Genomic DNA, 19,805 nt, shown 5'->3' with positions numbered 1-19,805 from the left:
TTTCATTTTATTTTTCTCAATATTTTTTATTGTATAGTTGATTTACAATGTTGTGCTAATTTCTGCTGTACGGCAAAGTGATTCAGTTACATATATATATATATATATATATATATATATATATATATATATATATATATATATATATATATATATATATATGTATGTATATATTCATTTTTTATATTCTTTCCATTATGGTTTATCATAGGATATTGAATATAGTTCCCTGTGCTATACAGCAGGACCTTGTTGTTTATCCATTCTACATATAAGTGCTTACATCAGCTAACCCCAACCTCCCACTCCATCCTTCCCCCAACCCCCACCATCTTGGCAACCAGCTGTCTGTTCTCTATGTCCATGATTCTGTTTCTGTTTCATAGATAGGTTCATTTGTGGCATATTTTAGATTCCACATGTAAGTGATATCATATGGTTTTGTCTTTCTCTTTCTGACTTACTTCAATTAGTATGATAATCTCTAGGTCCATCCATGTTGCTGCAAATGGCATTATTTCATTCTTTTTTATGGCTGAGTAGTATTTCATTGTATATTTGTACCACATCTTCTTTATCCGTTCATCTGTCAATGGACATTGTGGTTGTTTCCATGTCTTGGCTATTTTGAATAATGCTTCTACAAACATAGGGGTGCATGTATCTTTGTGAATTATAGTTTTGTCTGGATCCATGGCCAGGAGTGGGATTGCTGGATCATGTGGTAATTCTATTTTTAGTTATCTGAGGAACTTCTATACTGTTTCCCACAGTGACTGCACCAACTTACATTCCCACCAACAGTGTAGGAGGGTTCCCTTTGCTCCACAGCCTCGCAAGCATTTGTTTTTTGTAGACTTTTTAATGATGGCCATTCTTACCAGTGTGACGTGGTACCTCATTGTAGTTTTGATTTGCATTTTTCTAATACTTAGTGATGTTGAGCATCTTTTCATGTGCCTATTGGCCATCTGTATTTCTTCTTTGGAGAAATGTCTATTTAGATCTTCTGCCTATTTTTTCTATTCTATTTCAAACTGCTCAGGATCTGAGAATTTTAGAGAGGTAGGAATTTTTTAAATTCTGCTTTCTCTTATAAAATTCATTAATGAAAGAGTTGTATAATTTTTAATTAAAAAGCAGAAAGGATTTTAAAAACCCTCTGATACATCTCCCTAGCAAGAATGTGCATTTTTGCTCTCTAATAAGGTGGCTTATTTGTTTTGAAAATTTTATTTATTTAACCTATATTAAGAAAAATCAGGCTTCCCTGGTGGCACAGTGGTTGAGAGTCCACCTGCTGATGCAGGGGACGCGGGTTCGTGCCCCGGTCTGGGAGGATCCCACGTGCTGTGGAGCGGCTGGGCCCATGAGCCATGGCCACTGAGCCTGTGCATCCGGAGCCTGTGCTCCACAATGGGAGAGGCCATGGCAGTGAGAGGCCTGCATACTGCAAAATATATATATATATATATTTAATCCTAAATATTTGAATGATATTAAATTAATCTTTCAAACTGGGCAAGACCAATTGAGCAATTTGTAGAGTGATTTATTTTCTATAATATGTGTCACATATATGAAACAAAATTAAGTATTGAGATTATTTCAGTGGCCTCCAGATTTGGGGAAAAGTCTTATATCAGAAAGAACCGTTAAAATAAGGAATAAATGTTTTTATTTTAAGAAATAAATGAAATGACGTGGAAGTCTTGAGTTCAAAGTAGAACACAGTGAAATACCATTTTGTTTTACAAATATATATACAATATAAATGATCTTGACAATGAAGTATGGATGCTTGTTCTAGTACATAGTAATTTAGGCAGAAATTTTACTTATTATGGATCTAATATAGGAATACTTATAAATTTTTTACTTAATATTTCAAGGACACAACTAAAGATCCATTTTTTAGATATCCCTGGAGTTAGGGGGAAAACTCCATACCCATTTGTTAACCCTTTCTTTCCAGATAGCAGCATTCCAAGTGGTATACAGTTATCTGTCAAATGATGATTAATTAACCTGTATATACCTTTTGAGATGCAATAATTGCAGTTATTCTCTATGACTTTATCTATGTATATCACAGTAAACAATAATATTAAAAATACTTTGCAGTGAGCGCAATGCCTTGCATAATTCAAGAAACATTGTTTGAAGTGTTTATGTATACTTTATAAAAGAATCAGGACTTCACATTTCTAGCATGAACATTCTCTATATTGATAGATGTTTTATAATAAATTTAAATATAAGTGACATCTACTTCCACAAAAAACTTAAGAGAACAAATATTTAGACTGCTACTAATTGGATTCTGATCAAGTTACATATTCCTAATAGAATCTTAAGTTTTTTTCAGAATGAGGTCAATGCATCTATTTTTGTTTCAGAATCTGAGTTTTTAATCTATTACTCTTTGGTAATAAATGTCAAAACAATAAAAATATACATTTTTCTACATGTCTAATGTATTCAAAGTATGACTTTCTAAAACATGGATATGTGTGAACAAGGTTTAAAATTTAAATTTAATATTCTAATGTTTTAATTCTGACTTAGTAGTTTTCCTTCACTTAAAATTTAAAATAAAAATTATATCAGGGTGTAATAAATAGGTTTATATGATATATCATCAATGAACTGTAAATATTTCCCCGTTACACAGTGCACTGAGTAATCTGTTGTTGTTAACCTGAGTATACATAAGGAACATAAAATACAGAATTGAGAAACTACTGATGGTGTTTGGCAAAAGAAGAGCAGAGACTAATGTTCTAAATACAGTTGGCCCTTAAACAACATAGGTTTAAACTGCACAGGTCCATTCATATGCAGATTTTTAAAAATAAATACACAAAAATATAGGTGTAGAACATCATGTGCAAGAGTTGTATTAAAGTGGATAGCCTATCCTTACATAGGTATAAGGTGAGTGATAGTTAATATAAAATTAATAATGTGTTAGGTTTTTTTTTTTACTGTTTTAAAATTTTACTTTCAAAGAATTACATTACCATACAGCATGCCTCTCTCTCTCATAATTGGAGAAACTGTGTATCAGCCTTTAATCACAGGTGACTTTTTTTTAAAGTAACAATATTTCCAATGCTGTATTATAATAAATATGACTGTAATACTGTATGCTATAAAAATTCTATGTAACTATTCATTCATTAGTGGATATGCTAACTACTGTGAAGCAATCATATCAATTATACTGGGCTACCATTAAACAATCATATTGCTGCTTTGTTATCAATGCATAAATCATTATAATTATAAATAAATATGAATTTCTTTTCAGATTATCTTTTCATTTTTGATGTCTAGGGTTAGTATTATGTATACCATCTACAATGTTTTGTATCATATAAGACAATATCGATGTAGGGACAGACAGATGATTCACCTTGTAAACAGATGATGTAAACCTATGGCATTGATAAATACAGTACAGTACTGTAAATGTATTTTCCCTTATGATTTTCTTAATAAAATTTTCTTTTCTCTAGCTTACTTAATTGTAAAAATACAATATATAATACATATACAGAATATGGTTAATCAACTATTTATGTTATTGGTAGGGCTTCTGGTCAATAGTAGGCTATTAGTTAAGTTTTGGGGGAGTCAAAAGTTTTATGTGGATTTTTGACTATGCAGAGGGGTCAGTGCTCCAAACACCCACATTATTCAAAGGTCAACTGTAGCTCAAAAGTTAATATTTGTTTATTCACAAAACAACAAAACCCCTTATATTATAAATATAAGCATATCATCTTTGCCAAATACAACAGATATCATGGAAATCTAGTTTAATAATATGAGTAAAATAAATATTAAATAACTTAACTACGGATGGTTTTCTTTTTAGATTTATTTAGTTTTTACTTATCATGGATTGCTTATTAATACAGATACTTTAGATGTGTGTGTGTGTGTGTGTGTGAGAGAGAGAGAGAGAGAGATTTAAAATGAAATCAGGTATCTATACTGAAATAGTTTGGCATTAGCAGAATCAAATTTAAATTCATATCAATCAAAATTAAATGTGAGGCAGCAGTTAAAATGTAAATAACAAGAAATAGGGAAAAAGGGTCAGTTACCCACATCTTAAACCTGATCCCATTACTGAATGATTGTATGATTTTGCCAAAGATTTGAGACTCCTTGAATTTACAGATCTGTCTTCTCAACCAGGGGATAAATTTAACTAAATCTTCATTAAGTCTCTCTTCAAATCTAAGGTCTCATAATTTGTATGGTTCCTTTTGTATTACCCAAAATGAAATCTTATAAATCTCAACATTTGTTATTAAATTGTTCTATTTTATGAAGGCCCCAAGTACACTGACTTACAGTTATCTCAAAAATTTGGAATACATCTGTTTAACAACCCATGATGTTTGTTTATCTATTATTTTTGCATCATTTTAAACTACATTACAAGTGATATAATTATATTACTAAATATTTATTTATCTTTGAAGAATATACAGTTTGCACAAATAACAAAGCCATTCCCAGATGGTATTTCATGAATATTAGTGAGATGAAGTAATGTATATAATTTGTTGTGTGTTTTTTATGTCAATAGTTAGAACAATTTGTAGAAAACAGATTTTCAATATTTTTGCACCAAATCATTACACCTTTGTTATTAGATACTTTGTTTAAGTATCTATCAACACTTATGTAGATCTTAATAGTAATAATTAAGGAAAATTCATAGTATTATATTCTGCTTTGTATTTTGTCTTAAAACAATATAACTCCACAGACTTTGTTAGCAGGCAAAAGGACAAACCATCTTTAAAACATTCATATAGGTCTAAAGTGTTAGGAAAAACTACAAAATAATCTATCTTTCATTTTTTGTGAGATAGAAAATAAGTGTAAATTACATATATTAAATATATAAGTTCTATATTAAATATATTTACATAAAAGTACATATATGAAAACCTCTGCATATATAGAAATTCTTCTTTGTGTAGCATAGAACTTTTAGTTTTTCTGGATTCATAATAATAAAGATGAGCAAAATATTGTGCAAAGGCATAATAGCCTTCTATAAAATTCAGTAGGAAAAAACTTAATGAGAAAAATAATTTACTAATTTTGACCTGGGTATAAATAGCTATTCAAAAAGATAATTTAAAAATAGGCTTTTTTCCCTATATATCAACAATGAACATGTGGAATTTGAGATTAAATATACAATATCATTTATTGTAGCACCCCCCAAAATGAAATTCTTAAATATAAATCTAACAAAATATGTAAGAGATCTATATTAAAAAATACAAAACTCTGATAAATGAAATTTTAACATTAAATAGATGGAGAGATATTCCATGTTCATACATGGGAAGTCTCAATATTGTCAAGAAGTCAGCTCTTCCCAAATTGATCTATAGATTCAATGCAATACCAATCAAAATCCCAGCAAGTTACTTTATGGATATTAACAAACTGTTTCTAACGTTTAAATGGAGAGGCAAAAGACACAGAACAACCAACACAGCATTGGAGGAGAATAACAGAGTTGGAGGACTGACACTACCCGAACTTCAACACTTACTTTAAAGCTACAGTAATCAAGACAGTGACATTTTGGTGAAAGAATAGATAAAAAGATCAAACAATAAATAGGACAGAAATAGACCCCCATAAATATAGTCAACTTATTTTTGATAAAGGAGCAGAGGCAATACATTGGAGTAAAGACAGTCACATCAGTGAATGGTGCTGGAACAACTGGACATCCACATGCAAAAAAATAAGTCTAGACACAGATTTACAACTTTCACAAAAATTAACTCAAATAGGTAATAGACTGAAATATGAAACATAAAACTTTAAAACTCCTAGAAGATAACATAGGAAAATATATAGATGACCTTGAATATGGTGATGTCTTTTTAGATAAAATACCAAAGACATAATTTATGAAAGAAATCAATTGTTAATCTGGACTTCATTAAAATTAAGAACTTCTCTTCTGTGAAAGACAATACCAAGAGAATTAGAAAACAAGCCATAGACTGGGAGAAAATATTTGCAAAAGACACATCTGATGTATCTAAAATATACAATGGGGCTTCCCTGGTGGCACAGTGGTTGAGAGTCCGCCTGCCGATGCGGGGAACACGGGTTCGTGCCCCGGTCCGGGAAGATCCCACATGCCGCGGAGTGGCTAGGCCCGTGAGCCATGGCTGCTGAGCCTGTGCGTCTGGAGCCTGTGCTCCACAATGGGAGAGGCCGCGACAGTGAGAGGCCCGCATACCACAAAATAAAATAAAATAAAATAAAAATAAAATATACAATGAACTCTTAAAACTCAACAATAAGAAAAAAAAATCCCAATTGAAAACTGGGCCAAAGACCTAAAGAGACATCTCACCAAAGAATATATACAGATGACAAATAAGCATATGAAAAGGTGCTCCCTATCATATATAAACAGGGAAATGTAAGTTAAAACATCAATGAGATATCACTACGTAACTATTAGAATGGCCAAAATCCAGAATCCTGAAATACCAAATGCTGATGAGAATGTGAAGCAACAGGTACTCTCATTCATTGCTGGTGGGACTGCAAAATGATACAGCCATTTTGGAAGATAGTTTAGCAGTTTCTTAAAAAATTAACACACTTTTATCATAGCATCCAGCAATCATACCCCTTGGTATTTACTCAAAAGAGTTGAAAACTTATGTCCACCCAAAAACTTGCACACAGATGTTTATAGAGGCTTTATTCACAATTGCCCAAACTTGGAAGCAACCAAATTGGCCTTTAGTAGGTGAATGAATAAGTGTGGTACACCCAGACTGTGGAATGTTATTTAGCACTTAAGAGAAATGAGCTATTAAGCTGTGAAAAGACGTGGAGGAAATTTAAACGCATATTCCTACGTGAAAAAGCCAGTCAGAAATCATACTATATTATTTCAAGTATATGACATTAAGGAAAAGGCAAAACTATGAAGACAATAAAAAGATCAGTGGTTTCTAGGAGTGAGAGTCAGGAGAGAGATGAATAGGCAGAGCACAGAGATTTTTTAAGATGGTAAAAATACTCTGTATGGTATTATAATGATGAATGTATGCCACTATACTTTTATCTAAACCCGCAGAATGTACAACACCAAGAGTGAAATACTAGGTAAACTGTGGACTTTGGGTGATTATGATGTGTCAGTGTAGGTTCATCTTAGTTAAAAAAAAAAATGTACCATTCTGGTGAGTGATATTTATAATGAGGGAAGCTATGCAAATTTTGGAGCAGGGAGTGTATTGGAAATATCTGTACCTTCCTCTCAATTTTGTTGTAAACCTAGAACTGCTCTAAATAAATAAAATCTTTTAAAAATATAGGCTTCTAAACTCCCATGAATTCCAATTATGACAGGAAATTAGTACCTTCTGGTGGCCAAGCTTCATTGTAAAGCTATGCCTGGTTCTAAGCCCTTGTAGATATTTTCCATGATTAAGTCACTACTTGAAGAATCAGACCCATTCTAGCCTATGCACAATTTTTGTTCTGAATTAGGGTGATTTCAAGTAAATATTTCTGTAGCTTGCTATTAAGTCCATAATACTAATGGGTGTTTTTCATTATTAGGTGATCCTGGGACCACACTGCTGCCTTTTGCTTCAGTTTTAGCAATCAAACCACTTTCTTATTTCCTACTTTTTTACCCTAATTGATGCATTATTGCTCTATTTATGCAAACCTGCCATTTTTAAAATTAGACATTGCCTGAAGTTCAACCAAGCTTCTTACCCCAACAAGACATATATCACTATAGTTCTCTCATGCTTAGAACCATCTGTTCTATCAACAGATCTATGACCATTCCTGGTTCAAGAGTTCCATTACACTACATCTGTTTGCTGTGATTCCCTACTTTGTGGAATAAGGGAAGCTTTCCTCTAGCTTTCTATGACATCATGACCTTTTCATCTAGCTCTTCCTTAATTTTCCTACCCTCTGCCCAGCAAATTTCTGGTTCTAAACTTGTTGATGTGAAGAAAAGAAAGGAAAAGCTGTATCTATTTTTTTCGGGCTAAGAGGTTGTGTGTGTGTGGTCTTTTTTCCCCCACGTAAATCAGAAGTGACAATTTTTACAGCTGTTGGTAAGTGAAACAGATGAGATAAAGCAAGGCTTAACTCTTGACTCTTTATAGTCTTTCATACGTACTGGGTTGGCCAAAAAGTTCGTTCGGATTTTTTCTGTAAGATGGTACAGAAAAACCGAATGAACTTTTTGGCCAAACCAATAATATGAACATATGTTCTCATTTGCCTGGGTCAGATCTGGTTAAATCCAGCTATCCTTATATAATTATTAATAGTCCCTTTCTTCACTCTCAAAAATGTGCCAACTCGAGAGAGAAATAATATGTTCACCTTAACCAGAAGTGTAAACTTCAGTAAATAAAAAGATAATTGCTTAGACTATGACTAGAAAGAAAGTAGACTGAAGGTAGACATCATAAAATAAGAAGTATAACAGAAAATGATCATAGAGAAAATGCTTAATATGTATTTATGACCCATCTACTTTCATTGAAATTAAAAAAGACAAGTTAAAGAAATAAGGTTCAATGAGGGTAGTAAAATTAAAGACTATAGTTATTTAAAAAAATACAGACTAGGAGAAGAAGGATGAAAAAGGAGTATGATCCTCAATATTTAGAGAATAGGGATACAATTAATCAGAAAAGTGAAGTAAAAATTTAGAAGAGATTATTAAGGGAAGAGAACAAATTGGCTTTTAGAAGATTGCAGAAGTTATTCCAAACGTAGTGAAAAGGGCACAAAGGTGAAAACCAGTGAAGGCATTAAAAAATTTGGAGAAATCTTATTAGCAAGAGAAATTTTAGTGGAAAGAAGAATACATTTAAGGTAAATATATATATATATATATATATATACATATACATATATATCAATAAGATTATATTAAATCTGAAATTTTACTTTTTATCATATATTAAGACTATAATGCTTCTTTTCAATTTAAATATTTCCTTGATACAAAGTATTTAGATTTCATTTTTCAATGGTGATGTTCATGTACAAATATTTTCATTTTTATAGATACTTATAAGAAATATGACCAAAAGTAAGAAATCTATAAGAAGATATGTGATATTAGCTTAAAGACTTTCATTTATGGTCAGTTGCTCCAGAAAATAAGTAACTCCTCTACAAAACCCAATCTTTAATGATCAGGTCAGGGACTTCCAGAAAAAAAACTTATTTAGTATAAAAACATATAGTGGTAGAGTTAAGTTACTTTTGAGGAAAAAAAGGAAGTAAAAAATATTAATGTCATTAATTTTGATTTTGACTATATTAAAATTTTGATTTTGATTTTAACTATAAGTGTTTTGATTTTGACTATATTAAAATTTCACTTTACTAGCCTTAAAAGAAAATAAAATTAGAAGGGATAAAGTAATTATAAAACAAAAAACAAGAAAGAGGAAAACTCTAACATAATTTTATTTGCCTTTATAGGAAATCTGTTTTAAAATATATATTATAATGTATATGTATATATACCCACACATATATATATCTTATATGCCAAAATATGAAATAATTTATTCTGGGGAAATCACTAAAAATGACCTAGTGTCATTTGTCCTACAGTATGAAATTTATCACTTCATTATCTAGAAGGGCCTCTTCTAAGAAAGGAACTGTAAATTATGGCTTTATTGAACTTGGGTACAGAAGTACCTCCCATGGTGTTTTACAGTAATTACTGAATCCATAAAGATACAGTATTTAGAGACAAACAGAGCTTGTAGCATTTACTTTCTGAGGAAACTTATGGAAAATCAGTCAAATTGATTAGTTTGTAATGATGCAGAATGCTAATGCTAAATGGGTGCATGGAAAAATAATTTAATAAAAAAGAATGAGTCATGACTATGTATAATCATAATGGCACATGGAAAGTAAAATGATTATAAAGAGTAGGCTAATGCTGGAATCAGTGAAGGAATATGCTTCATAAAGGCAGTGTTCTATAATGGATACTTTTTACCAGGTATGACAGCACACCTTTGAAAAGTACTGCCCATCATTCCCTATACTTAATGGTGAAGCATAACTGGTATTACCAGAGTAACAATACTCAAAGAAAATTTATATAAATGGCCACTGGAATAGGAATGAAATCTATTAAAAATGACTAAAACTCAATGCATAAAATAAATATTAACATTATTTTAAGTAGAAAGCATCTGACTAATGTTTTCTCATAAATTTATGAGTCATTGGCTCAATGCCTTATGAAAAGAACCAATTAATTAATTCAGAGCCTGTCAAGAACGGAGTCACTTTTTCCTGCTCTTTGGCCATGAACTCTATAATATATCTCCTTTACAACAGATTCCACAATATTTATAGTAACAGTCATGTATTTTTAATCAATGTTATGCATTTATAATAATTTCTGAAAGGTTCCTTGATACTTTATAGATAAGACAAAATAAAGTTTGAGAATGACTGAAACTATACATTGAAATTAAGAATTATAGATATGATATTATAGATATAGTTGTATACAGTGACCTGTAAAATAAATGCATGATTTATCATGACAATCTCACTTCTATCTCAGTAAGGAATGATAGATACTCTTACTGCAGGAAATCTTTGGTGACACTGGATTTTTTTTTTTTAAGTTATACATTAATATTTATTTATTTGGCTGCGCCGGGTCTTAGTTGCAGCACGTGGGATCTTTGTTGCCGCGTGCAGGTTCTTCATTGCAGCATGCGGGATCTTTTAGTTGTGGCACGTGGGATCTTTAGTTGCGGCATGTGAACTCTTAGTTGCGGCATGTGGGATCTAGTTCCCTGACCAGGGATCAAACCTGAGCCCCCTGCATTGGGAGCGTGGAGTCTTAGCCATTGGACCACCAGGGAAGTCCCTGGATTATTTTCAATGAGTAACCCAATGCTTCTTGCATGCAAACTGGGTTGCCACTTTCTTGTTTTAGAGAAGTTATTAGTAAACATGAAGGGCCATAGTTTGATAACTGTCAGAATTGTTTCATAATCTCTAGTTCTCTCTTTTTTTTAAAATGCAAGTGCTCTGTATATGTGGCTTCTTCTGCATGATGACTACATATTTGTTTACTTAGTTTCTAAAAACATTGTTTGTGGGTCTAAAGGCAGACCTGGGTAGCATTGAGAGATGAGAAAAGAAAGATCAGCCTCATGATGACCTCTTGTTTCCTTTCATCTCCTCTAACCCTGTCCAGTCCTATTCATGGCATACACCATCACTTATGCAAGAGAAAGGAAGTGTTAATTTTAAATTCAAATTTATTGTTAAATTCTGGCATACCTGAGGGCCCCAGTTTACCTTGGTGAAAACAAGTCTATGTGGGTGTAAGATAAGGGGCATTATATGCTCTCTAAGACATTTATTCTTTTGAGATGTTGAAAGAGAGAAATAAAAATACGTAGGTTTTCCATCTGAAAACCTCCTTTCCAATTTATAATCTTAAATTATGACAGCGACTACATCAGTGAATCCTGATGTATCCTGTTGCCTTTCTATTTACTCAAGCAAAGAGTAATACTCAGACCTTATCCTGTTATCAGTTTAAGCCCCATAATAAGTGTGAGTTATATAATGTTGAAAGTTTTAAAAAGACATGGTTAAAACTATAACATAAACAGGTCAAATGTATGTATTTATGAATCATCACAAAATTTTCAAAAGAGGGAAGAAAGCTGAACGACAGTGCTTACCACTGAGGAGAAAAATATTGCTGCATCAGTTAGAAACTATGCTGACTCCTGAAGAAATATTTTTTAGAACATATCATAGGTCTCAAATAACGTTTATTTTCCCCAAAAAAACAAAATTTCTGTGTTTATAAACAGAATGAAATGGTGTCTACATTTTACATATAATTATAGGGAAGTCTGCCCAGAATATGGTATGTATTTTTGTTTGGTATGGTTTTACTTTTACTAGGTGAACTTCCTCTAACTAAATTTGTATGTCTTTATCTCATCAACATCAGAAATCTCTATGAATGGATAAAACTATAGCTTTTTGCTTATGTATGTATTATAAATTGTCTTCTAAACTTTGGATCATAGTGGTTAATAAAAAACTAAAAAAAATTAAAAGGTTGAAATAAAAACCATAAAAATATTAAAGATAATGATAATTCATTGAAAAGAAAGAGGTAAAAACATAAAATATAATTATTGAAGTGAATCTACAGGATTAGTTTTTCAAATTGCAGGCTTTTTTTTTTTTACATGATCATTGTCAAAATACTAGAAAATGTTAACAACCAATAGTAAAAGATAAATTAAATGGTAACTCATTCTCACTAAAGTGAGTTAGTCACGTTATAGACGTCCTTCATATCAATTGCAAGTCTTTGTCCTGTTTACTTATGTGCTATTTACTTATATTTTTATAGGTCTCTCTGCCTAAAAGGCTTGATAAAGCAGAGACCTTACCTCTCTTATAATTTGCTCTACTCCCAACACCCAGAAAAGTATTAGCCATGGAAAAGGCACTCAGTACTTAAGTACTGAATAAATGTATAATATTTAATCCTTGTCTCAAACTTAGTATATCCAAAAAAGAATTTGTAATTTTCCCTTCAGCCTGCTCCCAAATCACTCTTACTATTCCTGAAGACAAAAATCTAGGTTTGATTCTTACATATTTCTTTCCCACTCACTTCTAATCTTTCTGCCTATTTTGTGGATTGAATCTTTAAACTCTATCTAGAATCTAACCATTTCTTACTGTCTTTACAGCTACCACTCTGTCTCTTGCCTGGACTGTAGTAATTTCTAAAATGGCTTTCATCCCCCAGTGTTACTCCCTCTACAATCCATTGTTCAAACAACAGCTATACAAATGTGTACAAACCCTCCAATGGCTGACCATCTCATTTAGAATATAAACCCCAGTCGGTTCTGGCTCCTTCTTCCCCACTTATCTTACCCATCCCTCCTCCCCACAAACAAACTGGGTCCAGCCATTATTGCCACATGCTGTCTCCACAAACACACGAAATGTAACTTTATCAAGTCCTCGATGTTTCCATTCTGCCTGGGATGCTCTGTCCTCAGACATTGCCATAACTAGAAATCTCATTTGGCTCAGGCCTCTGCAGTAGTGCCACCTTATCAGAGAGGCCTTCTCAAATACCTCACCTAAAAGAACTCTCCCCAGGCTGCTTCAGTGTGCTGTTTCCTCACCCTGTTTTATTGCTCTTCTGACAGTTATGGCCAACAGACATTTACATATTTATTTGATTATCCTTTTATTTTTGATCCCTACCTTCTGCCTGAGGCTTTATTCATTGCAAAACCTACAGATCATAGAACAGCACCTCTTACATAATAAGCATTCAAATAAATATTTGTTGAATAAAGAAATAAATGGCTGAATGAATGATGAGAAGGGCTTCTCAAAGAGACCGTCTATTATTTCTGAGAACCCTCCAGGTGTTGTTGCAAGGAAAAAAAAATTCTATATATTCTGCTTGGCTAACTACTATTACTGAACATTAGATTGCTTTCCTATTAGACAGAACTTATTCTACTTCTGGGTACAGTTGGCTGCTACTACCACACTAATGTCAGAGGGGATGCCCCATTGCTACTTCAGTCACTCTTACCTCTTGTTTTAAGCCTGACAACAAAAATAGAGACGAGATTATGACATTTAACATTAGTTTATGGAAGATTGGATGATAATGAGCAAGATACCTGGTACAGAGAATACTACTAACTTAGACTGTATCAGAATGAGAATTAATCAAATATTGTTTTTATTACTAGTTATACACTTTTTAATATTATTGCTGAGGTTACTTATAATATTTACTATTTATCAGTCTATAAATAAATATTTTTACCACTTCCTGATCAATCCTAGGATCTTACAATAGTTTAGGTCCACTTACCACCCTATTGGCTTTTATGCTTTGTGTGTGTATGAGTGTGAGAAGTAGAATTGATCCTTGAATAATATGGGTTTGAACTGCATGGGATAAATAGTTATCCATGGATTTTTTCCCAGTATAAATACTACAGTACTGCAAGATCCGTGGTTGGTGCAACCTTGGTTGTGGAACCGTGGTTGTGAAGAAGCTGCATATATGGAAGGCCAGCTATAAATTATATGCAGATTTTCAACCACAAGAAGAGTCCCTAACCCCTGTGTTGTTCAAGGGTTCACTGTATTTTAATTCTACACATGTTTGATAGCCACAAGAAGTTATTTTTCATGCTTTAAATAGACATATTCATTTACATTTACCCTAATACTCATTTAGTTATTATTTTCTTTCTTGCAACCAAGGTTATTTTCCTTTATTTTGGAAAAATTCATTTAATATTGTTTTTACAACTGGTTTATTGGTGGTATATTTTCTCTTTCTTTTTCTGAAAACCTCTTTATTCTGCTTCTTTTTGGTAAAAAATATTTTCTCTGGGGCTAAGATTATAAGTGGGTTATTCATTTTCTTTCAGCAATTCAAGATTGCCTTTTGGCTTCCCTAATTTTTATTAAAAAGTCAGCTTTTATTCTTATTTTCCTCTTTTGAAAGTAATTTGCCTTTTAACTCTGGCTATTTTTATTTATTTTATTTTTTTATTTTGGGGACATTTGTTTTTATTTTTCTGGTGAACGCTTAGGTACAAATGACTGAGTGATATGATCAAGTGTATGTTTACTTTTATAAGAAATTGCTAAACAGTTCTCTAAAGTGAAGTGGTTTTTTACATTTCCTCCAACAGTGTATGCAAATTCCAGTTACTCTTTACCAACACTTGGTATTGTCAGTCTTTTTAAACTTTAGCTATTGTATTGGGTATATAGTTGTATCTTCTTGTGGCTTTTTTTTTTAATATAAATTTATTTATTTATTTATTTATTTATTTTTGGCTGTGTTGGGTTTTCGTTTCTGTGCGAGGGCTTTCTCTAGTTGTGGCAAGCGGGGGCCACTCTTCATCTCCGTGTGCGGGCCTCTCACTGTCGCAGCCTCTCTTGTTGCAGAGCACAGGCTCCATACGCGCAGGCTCAGTAGTTGTGGCTCACGGGCCCAGTTGCTCCGCGGCATGTGGGATCTTCCCAGACCAGGGCTCGAACCCGCGCCCCCTGCATCGGCAGGGAGATTCTCAACCACTGCACCACCAGGGAAGCCCTCTTGTGGCTTTAAATTGCATTTCCTTGATGATTAGTGATGTTGACCATCTTCTCATGCACTTACTTGCCATTCATTTGTTTTCTTTAGTGAAGCGTCTGTTAAAATTTTGGCCATATTTTATTTGGGTTGTTTGTCTTATTGCTGAATTTTAAGACTTATTTATATATTCTGAATAACAGTCATTTGTCAAATACATATCTTACATCTGTTTTCTCCCAATCTGTGGCTTACCTTTTCTTTTTTTTTTAAACATCTTTATTGGAGTATAATTGCTTTACAATGGTGTGTTAGTTTCTGCTGTATAACAACGTGAATCATATATACATACACATATATCCCCAAATCTCCTCCCTCTTGCGTCTCCCTGGCACCCTCCCTATCCCACCCCTCTAGGTGGTCACAAAGCACCGAGATGATCTCCCTGTGCTATGTGGCTGCTTCCCACTAGCTATCTGTTTTATACTTGGTAGTGTATATATGTCCATGCCACTCTCTCACTTCGTCCCAGTCCCAGGTTACCCTTCCCCCTCCCTGTGTCCTCAAGTCCATTCTCTACATCTGCATCTTTATTCCTGTCCTGACCCTACGTTCTTCAGAAACCTCTTTTTTTTTTTAAGATTCCATATATATGTGTTAGCATACAGTATTTGTTTTACTCTTTCTGACTTACTTCACTGTGTATGACAGAGTCTAAGTCCATCCAACTCACTACAAATAACTCAATTTCATTTCCTTTTATGGCTGAGTAATATTCTATTGTATATATGTGCCACGTCTTCTTTAGCCATTCATCTGTCAGTGGACACTTAGGTTGCTTCCATGTCCTGGCTATTGTAAATACAGCTGCAGTGAACATTGTGGTACATGACTCTTTTTGAATTATGGTTTTCTCAGGGTATATGCCCAATAGTGGGATTGCTGGGTCATATGGTAGTTCTATTTTTAGTTTTTTTTTAAGGAACTCCATACTGTTCACCATAGAGACTGTATCAATTTACATTCCCAGCAACAGTGCAAGAGGGTTCCCTTTTCTCCACACCTCTCCAGCATTTAATGTTTGTAGATTTTTTGATGATGGTCATTTTGACTGGTGTAGGGTGATACCTCATTATGGTTTTGATTTGCATTTCTCTAATGATTAGTGACGCTGAGCATCATTTCATGTGTTTGTTGGCAATCTGTATATATTATTTGGAGAAACGTCTATTTAAGTCTTCTTCCCATTTTTGGATTGGGTTGTTCTTTTTTTTTTTTAATATGGAGCTGCAGGAGCTGTTTATATATTTTGGCAATTAATCCTTTGTCCCTTGATTCGTTTGCAAATATTTTCGCCCATTCTGAGGGTTGTCTTTTCATCTTGTTTATGGTTGCCTTTGCTGTGCAAAAGCTTTTAAGTTTCATTAGGTCCCATTTGTTTATTTTTGTTTTTATATCCATTACTCTAGGAGGTGAATCAAAAAAGATCTTGCTGTGACTTATATCAGAGAGTGTTCTCCCTATGTTTTCCTCTAAGGGTTTTATAGTGTCTAGCCTTACATTTAGGTCTTTAATCCATTTTGTGTATGGTGTTAGGGAGTGTTCTAATTTCATTCTTTTACATGTAGCTCTCCTGTTTTCCCAGCACCACTTATTGAAGAGGCTGTCTTTTCTCCATTGTATATTCTTGCCTCCTTTTTCAAAAATAAGGTGACCATATGTGCATGGGTTTATCTCTGGGCTTTCTGTCCTGTTCCATTGATCTATATTTCTGTTTTGGTGCCAGTACCATGCTGTCTCGATTACTGTAGCTTTGTAGTATAGTCTGAAGTCAGGGAGCCTGATTCCTCCAGCTCTGTTTTTCATTCTCAAGATTGCTTTGGCTATTCGGGGTCTTTTGTGTTTCCATACACATTGTGAAATTTTTTGTTCTAGTTCTGTGAGAAATGCCATTGATTAACTCTGGTTATTTTTAGTATTTTCTTTTTGTCTTTAGTTTTTAGCAGTTTCACTGTGTGATACTTCAAATGCTTATTTCTTTGAATTTACACTGCTTGAAACTTGTAATGTTTCTTAACTATTTTGAAAAATCTAATCTACTGTTTCAACAAAATTGCTGCATCCTTCTTTCATTTTCAGTCTGTGGCTCTAAATTTACATGTATGTTAGAGCATTTCACCTTATTTTATATGTCACTCGTGCCCTTTTTATGTTTTCCATCTTTTTATATCTTCTTTCTGTACTTCAAGCTGGTAATTTTTTCAGTTCTCTTCCAATTCCCTAATTCTCTCTTTTCCTGTGTCTATTCTGTTTATATTGTATTTTATTGTTATCTCATACTTTTCAGTTGGAGAAAGTCCATTTGATTCACTTCTATACATTCCAGTTATATAATTAAATTTTCCATCTTTCTGTTTTCTTGAACATATCATCCATGGTCATTTTCAACCACTGGAGTCTGATAACTCCAGTATGTGCATCTTCTATGACTTTATTTATTTTTTCTACTTATTCCTTGTATTTTGGTCATTTAATCCTGTTTTCCATGAGTGGTGAAATATTTTTTTGAATTTCAAACATTCTGTATGAGAAACTAAGACTCTAAATGATGGTATATCCCTTCACAAAGAAGTTAATTTTCTCATAAAGCTAGAATACTGGCAGGTCATCTTTGTGCAATCAAGGCTGGGTTTCAGACTTTGTGAGGGATAGTCTTTCTCTGGTTTGCACTTACTCCTGAGGCCTATCCCTGAAGGGGTTTCAACTGAAAGACTGGGCTGCTTCATAGGACTCTCTACTTATTCACGCTCTGAACTTCAATCTCTAGCTCTTATGCATTTGTAGACTACAGGACTTTCTGCTCAGACCTTTAGCACATTGCCAGCTCCATTCTTAGTTTTTCTCAGTTCACAGAATGCTTGAGAAGGGAAGTCACCTTGACAAGTGATTTCAGGTAGAATACTGGGTTGAGCTCCTGCGATCTCTTTCTGTAGAGTATGTTGGTTATTCCAGACACACTGTGTGCTCTAAACTCTGTCTCTTCAGCCCAGCAAACCCTAAGCACTCTTTTTGATTGGCCTCAGTCCCCAGCATAGTGTATTGGAATACATTCTGAGGGGATATAAAACGTAAATGTTCACTTTAATATGCTTCCCTTCTATCCAAGATTTTAGCCTATCCATTTCTGTCTATATTGTTTTACCCAGACACTTTCAAACCACATTTTTTTTTTTTGGTTGGTTAGTTGGTTTTGTATTTTGTTGAGACTTTATTGTTGTTCACTCTAGGACAGTTGGTCTGATACAAGCTAGTATTTTATTGCCAGAGACAATTTGGCTTTAAATAGCACTTTATATAGGTCATCAAGTCTCCAGTCCACATCTTTCTAGAGAAATAACTAGTTGTGGTATTATATAGCTCTGCTAAAACAGACATTTGGACATTTAGTCTGAACATTTCCTTTCTTTTAAACTTTGACTCATCTTTTTTCCCATTTAACACATATTGATAAATTTCAATTTTTGCATTGTTAAAGAATAGAGTACAGTGGTTTTGTCAGATATATAAGGTAGATGGATTTTATGGGAAATAAATACTATATACAATTTAAAATTAATAGTTTTCTTATCTTACATTTATCAAGGCTATACAGTTCTGAGGGCCTACTTTTATCAGGAAGGAGCCCCCTGCTACATATATATTTATCCATTTATATTTATAATCTGTAATTTCTTCCTGTTTTCATCAACACAATTTCTTCATAGAATTTAATGGAGGAGCTCCCAAACTTATAAAGTCACTGTCACTCTATTTTTTCCCTAACTTAAGGCCATCTCTTATTTTGGAACTAAGGTCAGGCTTGGGAATGTAATACTAATCTTTAGTATGACTTTCTCTCCGCTTGACTACAAAGCTGCTGGGGAGGAAAAAAGCAAAGCAACAAAGCAGGTAAATGGCCCTAGATATGAAAGGAAAATCCTCTTTGCAGGCTCCCTAGAAAATCAGACACCATGTCAGGATTAACTTGATACCGGATAAAGGAGAAAGTTATTGAAGCAAGCTTTCTACGTAATATGTTTTTCTCATCTTCTGATTTTACTTTTTCCCCTAAAATAAAAGAACAGATTTTTAGCTAAACAACGTTTCTTGACTTACTGAGAAAATATCAAAGTAAATAAATATCAGTTAAGAATGATGAAGGAAGTACTGATAATGATTGATATTGGCTTTATAATTATATTGCTTAAAATTAAATCCTCAATTTACAACCTACTAACTTTAGTAAATGTATTCAACCTTTCCTTCTAAACCTCAAAACACTTCTTTCTAAATTAGGCATAGCATAACATCCATGCATAATGTTTTATAGTGTTTAAATAAGTGAAGTCCCGAGCAAAATACCTGGCACATAATAAGCTCTCAATAAATGTTCGATATCATGTTCATTATCTCCTCAGTGTCCGGTCTAGTATTACTAGTGATATAAGTGGTATAATATAAATTACCAGTTTTCAAAAAATTAAATATGTTTCAAACTCCTTTTACATTCTATTTCCCAATTAAGAGTGTTATGTTACATTTAATTTACATC

The sequence above is a fragment of the Mesoplodon densirostris genome, chromosome 8 (assembly GCF_025265405.1).
Source record: "Mesoplodon densirostris isolate mMesDen1 chromosome 8, mMesDen1 primary haplotype, whole genome shotgun sequence".
Lineage (NCBI taxonomy): Eukaryota > Metazoa > Chordata > Mammalia > Artiodactyla > Ziphiidae > Mesoplodon > Mesoplodon densirostris.
The sequence above is the reverse complement of the archived record's forward strand: the minus strand, read 5'-3'. Positions refer to the sequence as shown.